Here is a 16091-nt window from a genome sequence, read left to right on the forward strand (position 1 = left end):
GCAATATACCCCTTTCCCTCCCTCTCCCTCCCTGTCTCTCTCCTCTCTCTCTCTGTCCCATCATATTTCCTATCCTTCAGTTATGTATGGATGTCGACCGATCTCCCTCCAGACATAGCTGGGTCTCTCCTTCTCAACACATATACGAGTCGTTCTACCTCTATAGTTAGGCCTCTGCCTACCCCTCCCCCCCCCCTCCCGCCCACACACACCGATACATCAAGCGCTCTAGTCATGTCTCCCTGCCACACACAAACTTGACATGTTCCCTCTAACGTTCTGGTAGGCCAGTCGCCCTATATCTTTGAGTTGCACACACACACAATTTCGATGGCTCTCTTCATCGATCTCGCACCCACCCACTTGATCCTCTCTTTGACTCTATCGATAGCTATGACCCCTCCGTCTCTTCTCGTGGATTGCCCGACCCTCTATGTATGATATGGATAGGCCTCCATTTCACACACATTACATGCAAAATTTGTTTGAGATGTCATCGAAACATATTCCCAAAAATAATTCACGCAATCAACCCCCACCCCACCCCCACCCCCACCACAAAAAAACACTCATGAACAAGGTTTGTATCTCTCACACACACCCACGTAGGTGGGGACGTGCATGAAGAGAAGAGGTGCATGCACGATGCACGTACTCCCGTCTCTTTCCCAAACACACCCACGCGGGTACACGGTGGAGCTCATTTCTGTACGAAAAAGGCAGCCCACGTGGTAATTTGGCACGTGTACTGGTTGTCCACTTGGTGGAGGGAGGATCGTCTACCACGGGCGAACAAACAAATTGCGACTTGACGCGTTATGTTAAATTAAAAAAAGAGGCAAACCATGTGGGGCCTACCTTAGAGGCAAGGCTCTATACACTGGAGTACTTTTGATGTGTCCCGTCAACTTGCAGAACGAGGAGAAGCTTGCTTAGTATGCCGTCTCCCCTGCCCACGGGCGCGGTGGCTCGCAGGATGAGGTGAAGCTTGCTTCGCCTTACGCCCGCTCGCTCGCCCATGCGCACGGTGGCTCGCAGGACGAGGAGAAAAATTTACTACTCCCTCCGTTTACTCCTCATCCCTACTACCTTGGTTATAGAGATTATACCATATTGTTTGGAATATATATGTCCTTTAGTAGATTTCAATATGAACTACTAGTACATACTCCAAACACTGTTGTATATAGACGTATTTTAGAGTGTACATTCACTCATTTTGCTCCGTATGTAGTAGCACTCTCCCTCGCCGCTCGACCCTCGCCCATGTGGTGGAGTGCAGTAATTCATTCGGTCTCATATAGACAGAGTGATATATACTGCACCACCATTATTGCTCGACTTCCCGAAGAGGCGAAGAGCCAATAGGAAGGTTAATATTTTGGAGATGCCAAGCGCAAGGTTATAGGAGAACGAGTAGTAGGTGCCGCGTCAGTTATAAATAATTTTTTTTCTTCAGTGGCACGTACGCAATATGATAGGTTCATATGGAGAGAAAAGGAAACCGCTCCACTATATACATAGTCAGCACGGGCCAGCCTACACGGTTGCTTACTGGGGTTGCTCTCTTCACACTCTGTCGCACAAAACGACTATGGCCACATCTCTAACATCCTGGTGGATCACGTCCGCTTGGGGAAGGGGTGGATGCTTAGTGTAGATGCGGTGGTCGTCGCCGACGGCGAAAACCCACTGTCGGCATGTCCCGATCAGGGGTCCCCGCCGTTCTCTCTCACAAAGCCGGTGAGGTTGCCTTCATCCCTTGCTCACTGCCGCGACGTGGGCAGTTGGCGCCTCCCGCCGCCCTCCTCAAGGTTGAGCTACGTCCCTCAGGTACAACTCCCTTTACAGACAGCTTGCACCACTGCTCCAGCTGCCCACATCACTCCTTGTGGATATTTCTCTACTTCTTTGCCCCGCACACACCTGATACCTTACTGGCTTCTACGTAATGTATTTGTGATGAGTTTATGTCTCATCAACTAGTCCCAGTAATCTTATTCTAATCACGCTTCTTCAATTTCTTTGCCACAGGGATGCTCATCTTGATTTTTGCGAAACTGCAAAAAATGATCCGATGGTCAAAAGGTTGCAAACTTCATTTATTAGGAAGCTCGAACATTGCCAGCAAGTTGAAGCCTGGTCAGGGTTCATGGTTCAAGGGCTAGGGACTGCATGGATCGTTTTTTTCTTTAGCTGCCTCTGTTCCAAAATAAGTGTCAACTTTAGTAGTAGTACAACTTTGTACTAAAGTTTGCACAAAGTTGAGACACTTATTTTGGAACGGAGGGAGTACATATTTGCTATGATCTGTCAATCATTGAGATGCAATATCATGCATGTTAGTCTCCTTTGTATTTGATGAAATGTTGCAATAGGCAACCTTAGACGCAAGATACATGTAACAGAAGCTGGAAGGTTCATTGCATTGTACAAATTTATCTCGCTAATAAATTACAGTACATACTAGTACTATACTAGTACTTCCTTCGTTCCTAAATATAAGTCTTTGTAGAGATTTCACCATGAACCACATGCGGATGTATATAGATGCATTTTAAGTGTAGATTCATTCATTTTTTTCCGTATGTAGTTCACCTAGTGGAATCTCTACAAAGACTTATCTACTAGTAATAGCTAGCTCCCACTACTAGGAATTCTCTATCCTCTCCTTGAGCCACATCATCAAAATTGATGTAGCCGTTAGATGAAGTAAATCAGTCATAATAGCCGTCTAATCTAGACGTTGAGAGGCTCCGCACTAAGCCACATGCAAGCATGCAGAAATACCGTGGCACAAGCATGTGAGTGGGTTTTAAATCACATCAATATGTCTGCATGCAAGCATGCACCGGTAGCATGCATGTAAGTGAGCTTTTAAGTCCCATTAACATGTCAAAAAATAATCCCATTATGCAGTAGGAGTTGGCGGATCTTTTTTCCTTACGTGGGATGATCTAAATGATGATGGGAGTTTATTTAGTTTGGCTACCACATTTGTCATGCGGTTATAGATTTTTTTTAGTTCTATGAAATCGATAATTTTGCACAGAGAGATATACCGTTGTTCCGCGGCAACGCGCGGGGACTCATCTAGTAATATTGAGGAATGGAGGCAGTACTATGTAAAGAGTTAGGTGTCGCACAGTGATAGTGTGAGGTGGGCCATGTAATCACTTAGCCTGTGTGTTTTCACTGCTCTTGCACTCCTCCGCTGTAAGAATGGAGGAAATTGTAATCTACTACCTCCTTTCGCCGAAAGCGTGGGACATCCAGTTGTCCTACCACCTCAGTAATAAAGACCAATGAGCCGTCAAATCACATAGACCCAACAGTAAGTTGGACGGACGAAGCAACCAGCACTCTTGCGCCAGTGAGAGGTCGCGTCCGCTCTGCCCGGGCATGAATGCGGCACCGATTCTTTGGAGCGGCGCTCACCGTTTCGGGCGGGAAGCGCGCGCGGGCGATGGAGGGGCTTTGGGTGGGCCAGGCTGGTCAGGAGCGGGCGTGGAAGCTGTCCGCATGTCCCTACCGGACACGCCCGGAAGCGAGAGGATGCACCGACTCTCGCAGCTAAAATCGTACACTACACACTATCTCTCTGTAGGAGTAGGTCGATCTGTCGCACTCTCTAACACACACATGCTGTTAAACACACACACGCACCTTGGTCCCATTGCACCTTCTAACGTGACTTATTACACCTAGACGGAGGGAGTAGTAAGTATACGAGATACGGTGGTACACTGACTTAAGCCGAATACAAGTGCCCAAAATTTATGTGCATGTTATAATAAGGATTCACTTAAAATAGTACATGAGCGAACAGAGGAATCAATTGGACAGTGTTCCCGAGCAGTATCGAGATGTGTGAGGTAGTAAGATACACCGCTGGCGCTTTTATTTTTTCTTATTAATTTGTTTATTTCACCCTCTGACTGGTGGGACCCAACGTACTACGTGGAGAGAGGTAAGGTGACTAAGGCTGCATTATTTTTGCACCACTGTGGATAGTCTTACCACCAAAGCCACATGACACGATTATGATTGAAATCCAAATGACTCCCACACACACAAAAAACGCGGCATGCCTATCACACGAATGCAGGAATGTATAAAAGGTTATTTTCCTCTCGTTGAACATAATGGGAGGGTTGTGTAGCCGGTTAGCATGTTCGCTCATCAAACTTGAGGTCTCGGGTTCGATAACTACACTTGAGCATATTTTGCCAGGAGGATTCTTTGACTGGTTAAAATGTTTTCTAGGGTTTGCACACTTCACACACTCTCTCTAGTATATATATACACGCTGGAGTCTCAGCGCTTGTAGTTGCTCTCTTCACACTCTCTCTCCCTCTCCCGCTGGAGCCTCAGCGCTTGTAGTTGCTCTCTTCACACTCTCTCGCCCTCTCCAGATCTAAACAAGACTTTGTTGGCCTCTCTCTCTCTCCCCTCACTGCTGCTCAAAGAGCCGGCAGGATCCGTCCGCCGGGAAGGGAAGGAGGCTTAATGCTGTCGCCGTCGGCGAGGGAGGGAATCCACTACCGGCGCAGCTTTTCTCTTTCCACCCAGCGGCGGCGCGGGAGGGCCTCCGACCCCTTCTTCTTCGCCGCTGTCCCGTCGCCCACCGAACCACGCCCCAAGAACCTTAAGGTATATTTTACTTACTCCACATGCATTGCTCTAGCTGCATGTATACCATGAATCTAGGACGTGGTTCAAAGAGGAAAGGAGTGGCGGGAAGTAGTGGGAAAAGTTGTATATATCATGAATCTAGGACATGGTTCAAAGAGGAAATGAAGGGGGAAAGTTGTATATCATGAATCTAGGACGTGGTTCAAAGAGGAAAGGAATGGGGGAAAGTAGTGGGTAAAGTTGTATCGCATAAATCTAGGACATGGTTCAAAGAGGAAAGGAATGGGCAAAAGTACTAGTTCAAAAAGGAAAGGAAGGGACAAGGCTATAGAGTTTGAGAAGGACTAGATTTGCTGCGCTCACATAGGGAAAGGTGTCCAAAGATAACAAAACTGGGACCAACACAAATATGCTCCTTGGTTGTTTGTTCTTTGTTGCAACAGACTGTGCATGACCATAGTACATCGGTAGATGCACATGGTGCTGGTGCGTCCACTGCCCCGTGCAACTCATTAGCTGTTGTTAATCTAAGGCCCTGTTTGGTTCAAAACTCCCTAGTCCCTACCTGCTTGGTTCCAGGGACTAAACATGGACTAGAGGTTATTAAATGACATGCTAAAATACCATGTTACTCCTAGTAATGAACTAATAGGAACAAGGTGCGATGCGTGGTAGGGGCAACTGTTGGAAAAAGTCCCAAAAAGACTCCCTCGGGGTCTTCTTTCTTTAGTCCCAAATGCCCACTTTTAGTCCCTAAAAGTCCCTCCTGTTTGGTTTGAATGTGACTGACACGGAGTATTTTTAGTCCCTACACCAAAATGTCCCTGTAAACAAACACCCTCTAATAATGCCGCTGGAAAATTGATGCAATGCCACAGTTAAAAGCAAATTACATGTTTAACAAATTTTATTGTTAATATAATCTCTATGTTAATATTAATCAATGCCACCATTTGAGAAATGCTACCGTCTTGCTTTCTTTCCCATTTAGATAAGGTAGACGCTTCTTTTTGTTGGTTCTGTGCCATCCACCGCTATTGACCACTAATTGTTTCCTTTGCACCTCTGTGTAAACAGGGTTATCTACTTCACCTCGTTGCCATTGTGACCTTTTGTGGCATTGCACAAAACACTTTTGTTTTAAGAGTGTTTTGTGCAGTTCAACCAAAATGTCACACCGACAAAATTGCTTGATTGCTTGATCTTAGTGGAACTGCACAAGAGGAGATCTTACTTCCTATCCATTAAGGCGAATTTGGTTTAGATCTTCTTCTTGTGACTTGTTTGAATTCCGCATCATGAGAGGTCAGTACTAGCCTTCTTTCACATGATTCTGCAGTGTGCTTTCATATGTTGTGCTACTTATACGATAATGTTGCTTGATTTTAGTGACCTGCACAAATAGAGACAAGACTTCCAATCTGTATGTGCACCGTAATATCCCATTGAGGTAAGATAAGGATATTACACAACTGCTGGCCTGTATTTTGCCACTTTAATTAGAAAATTAAGTTTAGTACTATACTTGTGCTCCCTAATTGACATGCCAAATCTTACGTTGAAGGCGAAGTTTGTCTATTATTAAACCAAGTGATGAAGGGGAAGAACAAGTGGAAGAGAAACAAAAATCAACTCCTGGTGCTGTAATGAAGCACTGGAACTGTGATGAAACAAGTAATGATATAGTTTTGCATCTTAATTTATTGCTATGGCTGGAACGAGCAATTGTTTTGCCACTGATTTGATGCCATACGTAATTATCTCTACTTGTGCAAACAGGGATCTTCTTTGAAGATACCATATATTTTAGTGGAACTGCACAAGAAGATGTTGGAAACATTAAACTAATCGAGGACTATATAGTAAGCATGGCCACCCCCGTAGATAGCAAGAGATGGTTCCGGAGAAGTGCTTCATCTGTATGCTCTACACAATCAGCCTCCTGACAAATGTTGGTACTCGCCCACAGATTTCATCCATATGATTGAGCTTTGTCATCTCTATTGGTGTCGTGCTACTGTTTAGATACTATCATGAAAAGGTGGTATTGTCCTTGAGAAGTGCTTCATCTGTGCTATTTTAAATATTTCCTTTCCTTTTTTTCGAGCAAACAGGTATGCTAGCATTTAGTAGTCCTCTTGTCTTTGCACAATAGGATCATCTTCCTCTGAAGAAGAATATGGAGTACGTGAAGTGACTAGTTCCGATTATGCTAGGATAAAGAAGCCATGTCTATCTTCTCATCAGAAGGAGCGGTTGAAGGATGGTTACATTACTCCCCACAAGACCAAACTAACTTCGGCTCAGAAGGACTGAAAATCTCCATTTTTTTGCTGTGATGCGCGAGTACAATGTTGTTCTAGGGTTCTTTCTGGTGAGTTCCATTTTTCTAAAAGTGTCCTCTACATGGACCATGTATGTGCCTGTTGAAACTGTCAATTCATAGTACAGTTTGCTTTATACTAATCACTTTCAACGGGAACTGCACAAAATGTTCATGAACACATCGAATCATTCATTTCCACCACAAGAAAGGAGGTGCCCATAAGTTCAAGGCGTTGCAACATATAAGGGCGAAATCATACAAGCTACGCGCGAATTTGGTTGATTTTGGTGGAACTGCATAAAAAGAACAGTTGGTTTATTTAGCACGAGGTGCCATGTCAATGTACGAACTGATGGCAAACCCTGCCCATTCCACAATCGTAGGCATTTGATATTTTGGAATGGGACAATCTTGTCAAATTTTGCTCATTGATTTTAGCAAGATATGTGTTTGATATTTTCGAATGGGACGCCCTTTGCTGTCAGCAGTGTCGATCATTTTTTTCTTTATTCTTTAGTTGTGAAGGAAATATTGCCTCTGACATGTGAGTCGCTGAGATGCATAATCATCGATTGTTTTGAATGTTCTCTAAGAATTCCCAGGCCTGTGTGTTTGATTGCAATGTACAGAAATGTTAAAAAGCTGCTCAAACTCCTTGTACGTCTTCTATTCCTTTTTTACTTCGCACATTGTGAAAGTGCATACTTTTTTGTATAAGATTTGTCAAAGTAGAGATACTTTGACTGCAGACAAAACTTGTATGCAGACTAGAAAGGACCAGAGGGAGTACATGTGAAACTGCTGCAAACGTGGCGATCACCCTGGGAATAATGCTAGTACGTATTTTTTTGCATGTTCATCCAATGCCAGTGATACAGGAATTCGAACTAATCGAAATAAATTCATTCATACACGGTCAGATTTCATATAAACATGCCGGATTTCATTACATTTCATACATTCTTCAACTAAAAAGGGGTGTTTGTGGCCGCATGTATCTCCCAGATGCAGAGGCCGGGGGTCATCCTCCTTTTTTAAAAAAACTAAAAAGGGGTGCGCTGGAGGTATAATTAATTAACCGAAGCTACCCACCTGTGTCCCACTGAGCCGAACAGAAGCTTCAGTGACTTAACTGCAGGTGCAGTTGCATAACTGACATGTGGCCTATTGGGCCCATGTGTCAGTCAGCCAACTGCACCAGCAGCTAAGTAGAAGCAACGTTCTTCTCCAGCACAGCTCTCCGACTCCACGTCGCTGCCAAGAAGCTAACCGGCCGTCAATGGTCAACCCGCCTAGCTTGGCTTCAACCGGAGGGTAGCAGCGGTGGCCTTACTTGGACCCGAGCGGCGGCGACCTACCGTGTTATACCCTTCCTCGTTTTCTATGTGGCGTGGCCTCGTTGGCAGCCGGGCGGGGCCTCGGCGGAGCCGGCGATGTCCTCTATCTCGTTGCCGGCGGGCGGCGCCTCAGCGGAGCGGTGGAAATCCTCCCCCATGTTGCCGGCAGGGTGGGGCCTCGGCCGAGCCGACGATGTCCTCTGCCTCATTGTTGGTGGGGCGGGGCCTCGGCGGAGCCGGCGGTGTCCTCTGCCTCGTTGTTGGTTCCACAGGGCCTCGGCGGAGCAGGGCGTTGTCGACGCCAGCGGAGTGGGGACTCGTTGGAGCCAGCATTGTCCTCTGCCTTGTCCTCGGTCTCGCTAAACAGTGCCTCGCCTGCTTCATCGCCCTCTTTGCTAGCCTCTTTTTAGGCGGCCGCAGCCTCCGCCACCCGCATGCGGTACCGCCAGCGCTCGAGGCGGCCCATCGGGGCGGAGCGGTACGAGTCGAGCAGCGCCTCCTACTCCGCCCGCTCCGCAGCGATCTGCTCCTCCGCCTGCAAGTGCTCCAGGAGGAGATGGTGGTTGTAGGCGGCGTCGGCCTGCGCCTCCCGGAACTACTCCTCACGCATCTGCCTCACCCTGTCCATATATTTGGCACTGGCCTCGCCGATGGTCATGGTGCAATGCACCAGAGAGGATGGCACGGAGGAGGGGGTTGGCTCCGGATCGTCGACTACCATGTTCTCCATTGGGATGTCGTCGTCCTCCGACTGCCTGCCGGCCAGCCGGTCCGTAGCAATGGCTGCCATCTCCTTATGGTCCGTCGTCCGCCCGTCCCAAAGAGCGCTGGAGCGTGAGGAAGCCATGGTGGGAAGTAGTGGTGTGGACAGGAGAAAGAGAACGGATGCGGATGACTGTGGCTATGGCCGGCACAGCAGTTTATATAGCAATGGTGGGCGGGCGGAGGGACAGACGTGTGGCACCGGAGTAGCCGCCTTGGCAACCGCATATCATTAATGTGTGCGGTAGATGGACGGACGGACGACACTTGTGTCATTTGAAGGCGGAGCAATCGCCTGCACCGGGAAGCGGGGCGGCCGGCGCTGACTGTTTTGGGCGGAAAGCGCACGCGGGCGAGGAGATGACTTTACTTGGATAGGATGACAATGGGGACCCACCAGGTCCATAGCCTCACGTACGCAAGTGCCTCCTTATTATATATATATATATACATAAACACTATTCTGATCACGGGATCAGAATAATATTCTGATCACAACATGAACTGCCCGGGTAATGCTCTTGAACTTCCCTCTGCATGAACCCGACCTTCGTGCTATCTTCGCAACCGTGCCTTATACCGCGAGTTTTTCTGATTATTCGTGTTGTTGGTGATGTAAGTGTAATGTTTGCACGGTTTTTAGAATCTAAATGCTTGTTTTTGATTAGGAATCTAGCTGTTTGGCGGATGTGCTCCCGGGCGGTGTTAAACACCGATCTGTCGCAGTTGTTTTGCATGTACTGGATGTTCTAGTATCTGTAACAGGATGAAAATTGTGTTTAGGTACGAGTTTACTTCATGATTTGTTGTTATTTTTTGAACGAATTCGATTTGGTGTTCCGCCACATATATTCTTCGTCTGCGGGTTTCATTTCGGACAATTTTTTAGAGTTGTAGGTTTTCTGTTCAAATTCGGTGTGGATTTCGCGTGCATGAGCGAAACAGAATGCTATCCATGTGTTAATTTGATTATACGAGCTCTTACAAATCATAATCCGGTGATTTGATCTTCTGCCTCCCGTCGTGGTTTTTTGTTCGAGGGACAATATAACGGGGATCATTTTCTTATTTTATCTGGAGCATGTTGATGTTCGAAATGGCTTTTGAATCCTTCCCGTTTTTGTTAATTTGTTTTGGCTGGATCGTTCATTCCTAATTTGCGGATTGCAATTTCCGCCTCCCGTCGTGGTTCGTTGTGTCGAGCGCACTGATTTTATGGCTGATTTTTTTGGATGTTTTTTTCTGTAGTAGGAAGACGTTCGAAATGGCCGTTGACGTGTCGTAATTGACCCAAGAGATTAAATCTGGGAACAAAAATTAATCGGGGTTGTGGTTTCAATCAATTTGCCATCTGTTTGTACAAGTTGGACTGCTAGAACTTCCGCACCTGAACTTCTACGCTCTAGGTATATGCTGGACTTCAGTTGATGTTTGTTGTTTTCGATAATCACTATCTTCAGAAGATGCTAGACTTCTTTCTAATTAATGATTGAACTTCTGTGTTTCCAGATTGCATTCAATATGTTGCAAGGCGAAGGTGCATGGTGCTATATATTTTCTTATTTTCGTTTTTTTATAATTTTAGTTTCATGAGATGTTAGTTTTAAAGTTTGTCTCATTGGCAATCATTTTTATTAGTCCAAGTATGCATGCACTTTTTTTCCAGATCATGTAACGGTTGTTGTACAAGCTGGACTTCTGTACTGTCCATACCTGAACTTCTGTTTTTCGTTCTTTGCAATGTAATGGGAAGCAAGCCCCTCTGTATGTCTTTCTGTTTTTATGTTATTTTTCGTACTTTTGCATTGCTTTTGGATTTTTTTGATAGACCCATGAGCAACCATGTAATTTTCCTACGAATATGCGTATATTTCTTATATTTTTCTAGTATGTTTTCGTACTTATAGTATTTCTTTGGTATTCAGTTAGTAACTATCCCGAACTTCTGTATGCTAATTGTTTTTATAATGGTAATTTTGAGGTTTCGCCAAAGCCCCGAACTACTTCTTTTTGTTTCTTTATGGTTTATTTATTCTTATTGATTTACTTCTTTTATTATAGTACTTGTACTTCTGTTCTTTATTTTTGAACTTCTTTTCTCTTGTTTTTTAGGGGCATATTTATGTATGTATGCTTCTTCCTTTAGTAGTTTATTTTGCCATCTATTTTTTTGTTTTGAGGATATCAGCTTTGCTGTTTTGCGATCTTATCTCATCATAATAGATGCATTCAAATGGTGCATTTATTTTATCTAGACATGTATTTACTATTTTAGCTCTTGGGGGGTAAAACTGTAAATTTGGTGTGGCTTCAAGTCCCACGACAGACATGCATTAACTGGGCATCTCCCTCGCCACCACCTGTCAGAAATTTTCTCTCCCTCTGTCGCTCGATCTCTCTTCCCTCTCCGTCGCTCCACTGCCTCCTTCAACTGCTACTCCCCATGATTTCTCCGCCCCTGTCCCGTGCGCTCGCGAGTGGAGTAACTGGCGCACTCCCCCGCTCTTATTACTCCCCCGGCCCCGCGCTCTCCCTCGCCCAGCCCGCGCTCCTATGCTCTGAAGCGAGGGCGGCAAGTGCTTGCGTGTGGCATTGTGGGGAGTGAAGAACCGCCGCGGAATCCTGCTTGGAGAGGTATAAACGTTGCGCCCTGCCCCCTTCCCCCTAATGCCTGTATTCACTTTCGCAAGATCTATGGAGGCCTGCCCTGATTGCTCTGTTTGCTCTCACGTCCGCCTCCTACCCCCCTTTTCTGATGGTTTGTTGGGACATTAGGTAGGGTTCTTGGGCGTGTGGTGGTTGGAATGCACCCCCCCTCCCACCCCCCGTGGCCAGATTTGTTTGTGATATGCTTGTGTGTGGTTTTTCATTTTCCCCTTTGTTGATTTTAGGAGTCAGGTGCATGTCAGAGAGGTTGCGGTGTGGTTGTTGATGCTAGATCTGTTGTATCTAATGGCATTAGTGTTGTGTATTTGGAGGTCTATATTATGTTTGGGACATTGTAGTTAGTTTCTGGATACGTTTTTTGTTGTGGTTGCCTATATGTGCTACTGTCTATTTCATACTTGTTGGTTCTAGTTGTTTGTAGTTGGTTCTTGTTGTTTGTAGGTGGTTCTAGTGTTTGATTTAGTTCCCTTTTTTTGCATTTTGTTGTATGTTTTTGTACTTGCTAACTATATGGAATTAATCTTCTTTGCTTACAGGTTGTTCTAGTGTTTGGGCATTCATCGAGGTGGTTGTGTTGTCATGGCTTCAAAATCATCTCCAGGTATCTTAATGCAGTTGTATCTTTTTTTTATAAATGGTAGTATTGTTATATGTGTCTGCCCATTTCTTCATTTGGTATTTATGTTGGACTGTCAGTCTTAGTAGTGTGAACTTCTAACAGGTTTTGTGTGTATGTATTTTTACACATAGTTTATGTGTGTGCCATTTCATATTTAAAGTGCATATCTTTGTTTTTTTATTTGTTGTCTTTGATTGTGATGAAATTTGGTTGAAGTTCTGTTTATGCACCTTTTGTTTTACTGCTTTGTTTTATATTGTTGAACTTCAGGAGATTAATCTTGTATGTAGTAGCACCTCTGGTGTAGTGTTTTTTTATATTTAGTATGTAATTTTTAGATTGTTTTGTTATGTTTACTGCTTTGTTAGTTATTGTTGAACTTCAGGGTATTGGACATTGAAGTAAAAGTAGAAGTCCCTTTGGTGTAGGATTGTGCATTAGAACTCAGCTGCCCTTTTTACTTGCATTTTTTGTAGTTGGTGATGAGTTGAATAGTTCTAGAAAAAATGCCTGCGATAAAGATGGAGCTTCAGAGGTTAATACTGATGCTCCAATATCTGATGCGGCTAAATCGCCCATTATTCCTTTGACTGTGATTGCTGAGGTTGCTTCGAGCCTTGAGAATTTTTCAAGCCTTGAGGATCTTGCTTCTGCAGCTCTTGCTTCACCTAGTATGTGAAACCCCTTTTCTTTTCATTTTAAAGTTTTGAGCCATATTTTTTAGCTTGTTCATGTTGTTTGTTTTTGTTATTGTTCCTTACTTTTTTTATTTTTTTGCTTCAATTTTCTGTGTTCTTTGCAGATGTGTCCACAGAGGAGGAAGCTTTGAACACCATCAATGATGTTTTATCTGATTTGGGTTTATCAGAAACCCCTGCTTCTGCTAAGGAGGGGGCTCCGCCAGTCAAAGGTTGTGATTCCGTTCAGGATCCTGTGTGCTCTCTTCAGATGTCAGAGACACAGTCGCAGTCTGTTGATGGCACTGAACCTGTCACACAACCCGAGGATGTGCCTCTTCAGCTTCTCCTGGAGGACCAACGTAAGAGGAAGAAGCAAGAAGATTTTGACAAGAAGAGGGCAGCCCGCCTTGAGAAAGGTTCTGATGTTCCAGGATCTGTTCGTGCGGCTGAGCTCACTGTTGAGGAAGACGTGCCGTGTGGTAGTGATGGCACTGTTGTCCCTGTTAAGAAGAAAATCAAGAAGACTGCTGCTAGGAAGCTAGTAGTTGGTGCAGTTACTCCTCGGAAGAGCCCACGTGTTTCAAGGCCTGCACAAGTTGTTGAAGATGAAGGGTTAGGCCTTGGTGGTACGCCATGCCGTAGTCCTCGTGTGCTTGCCACTGCCGCGCCTACACCTTCTCCGCTTGGTGCTGGTGCATCTGGTAAGCGGAAGAAATGCGGCGTGAAGCGCAAGGTTCCACCTGCAAAGGTCAACAAGGGTGCAAAGAAGCGTTCTCGTGTTAACCCAGAAGACAAGCATGATGCTGATTTCAATGTTGATGATGAGGACGACATCGACAATGATGCTGCTGCTAATCAGGTATTAATGTCCCATGTTTGCTGTTTTTTAGAGCATTTGCCGCTATTTGCTGTAGTTTTATTTTGTTTTTAGCACTGCCTTGGCGTACATAGGTGACCTTCTGCTCCATCTCCATATAGACGAATAAATTAGCCGATGTGCTTTTCTTTTACTGTGTTACTTCCTTTGTGTACATAGTTGGACTTCTGGGTATATACATGAACAAATTAGCTTAATTGTTTTGGTATACATGTTTGATTACTGCCTTAGTGTATATGGTTGAACTTCTGCTTTTTTAAATTTCCAACATTTTTGAAAGCATGTTAACTAGTGTTCATACATTGTTGTACTGCCTATGTTGACATAGTTGGACTTCTGAGATATATGTTTGATTACTGCTTTTGCATACATGGTTGAACTTCTGCTTTGTATATTTTCAAGAATTTGAAAGCATGTTAACTTTTGGTCATACATGGATGTACTGCCCATGTGACATAGTTCGACTTCTGGTATTTATTTTTTATTACTGCCTTGTTGTACATTGTTGAACTTCTGATGTTTAAATTTCCAACGTTTTGTTAGCATGTTAACTTCTGGTCATACATGGCTGTACTGCCTATTTAGACATATGTGGACTTCTGAAATGTACTGAGTGTGTAATTTTGCAGGCACTAGTGGACTTTTGGTGTAGCTTGTGTATCTCATTTTTTTCAGTATCATCTTGTGGAGCGGCCTGAGAGGAGGAAGAGAGGATGCAAAGCGCCCGAAGAAGGTGGCCAAGGAGGAGGTGAGGTGAAACGTTTTAACAAGACGGTTCACTGCTCACTTGGAGAGTTAAAGACGTGTGCGAAAATGCTACAACTTAGGCACAAGACGAGGGTTATCAAGGCTGGTTTTGGTTGTGTGTTTGATCTGAAGGTTGATTCCAACATTTCTCGCCCTTTGATGGGCAACATCTACATGAGGATTGACCCTGCAACCATGGTTCTGGATATGGGTGAGGCAAACAAGGTTCTGCGTATTACAAGTGATGTTATTCACCATCTGTTTGGATTCCCTCAAGGTAATCGTACCCCTCCTAGGCCTTCGAATGATGGGTTTGATGACGCTGTTATGAGGTTGAAGGGAAAGCTTGGGTACGCTAGGAGTGACGACATCAAGACAAAGGATCTGCGGAATATCCTCGCGGATCTTGTGAAGGATGAGACGAAGGATGATCTTGCTCTGCAGGTGTTTTACCTAATTGTTTTCATGAAGGTGGTTATCCCTGGGACGTCTACACGAGTGTCCAGGGAGGCAGCAATGCCTGAGAATCTTGTGTTTGAGGATATGGCAGATATGGACTACTGCCAGTTGGTTGTTGATGACCTTCGAAGTGCTGTTGTTAGGTATCAGCAAGGTACTAGCAGAGGAAAAGTTGTCACAGACTGTGCCATCGCGCCGCTTCTTATGTACCTGGACTGCCTTATCATTGGCAAGACGCCTAATGTTGACTTGAGGACGCCTCGCATCAATTACATGGATCAGGCTAAGCTTCTTGAGCTCGCTGCGGCTGACTTGGTCAAGAAAGGTGATGGCGACCCAGCCAACTCGGTGTTTGGGAGACTACCTGTGAGTGTTTCTTCTTTTCTGTGTAGTTAGTAGTGCCTTTTGTGTGCATGGTTGAACTTCTGCTATGTACATAGATGACCTTCTGGTTCATATAGATGATGGTAAATTAGCTGAACTGCTTGGCTTATATGGCATTACTGCCTTTATGTACATATGTGAACTTCTGGATATATTCATATGAAATAATATAAACTTTGTTGTTACACATGCATGGTTGAACTTCTGCTTTTTAATTTTCCAACATTCTTGAAAGCATGTTAACTAGTGTTCATACATGGTTGTACAGCCTATGTAGACATAGTTGGACTTCTGAGATACATGTTTGATTACTGCCTTGGTATGCATAGTTGAACTTCTGCTTTTTAAATTTCCAACATTCTTGAAACTAGTGTTCATACATGGTTGTACTGCCTATGTAGACATAGTTGCACTTCTGAGATACATATTTGATTACTGCCTTGGTATGCATGGTTGAACTTCTGCTTTTTAAATTTCCAACATTCTTGAAACTAGTGTTCATACATGGTTGTACTGCCTATGTAGACATAGTTGGACTTCTGAGATACATGTTTGATTACTGCCTTGGTATGCATGGTTGAACTTCTGCTTTTTAAAT

This window comes from Triticum dicoccoides, chromosome 2B (genome assembly GCF_002162155.2).
Source record: "Triticum dicoccoides isolate Atlit2015 ecotype Zavitan chromosome 2B, WEW_v2.0, whole genome shotgun sequence".
Classification (NCBI taxonomy): Eukaryota; Viridiplantae; Streptophyta; class Magnoliopsida; order Poales; family Poaceae; genus Triticum; species Triticum dicoccoides.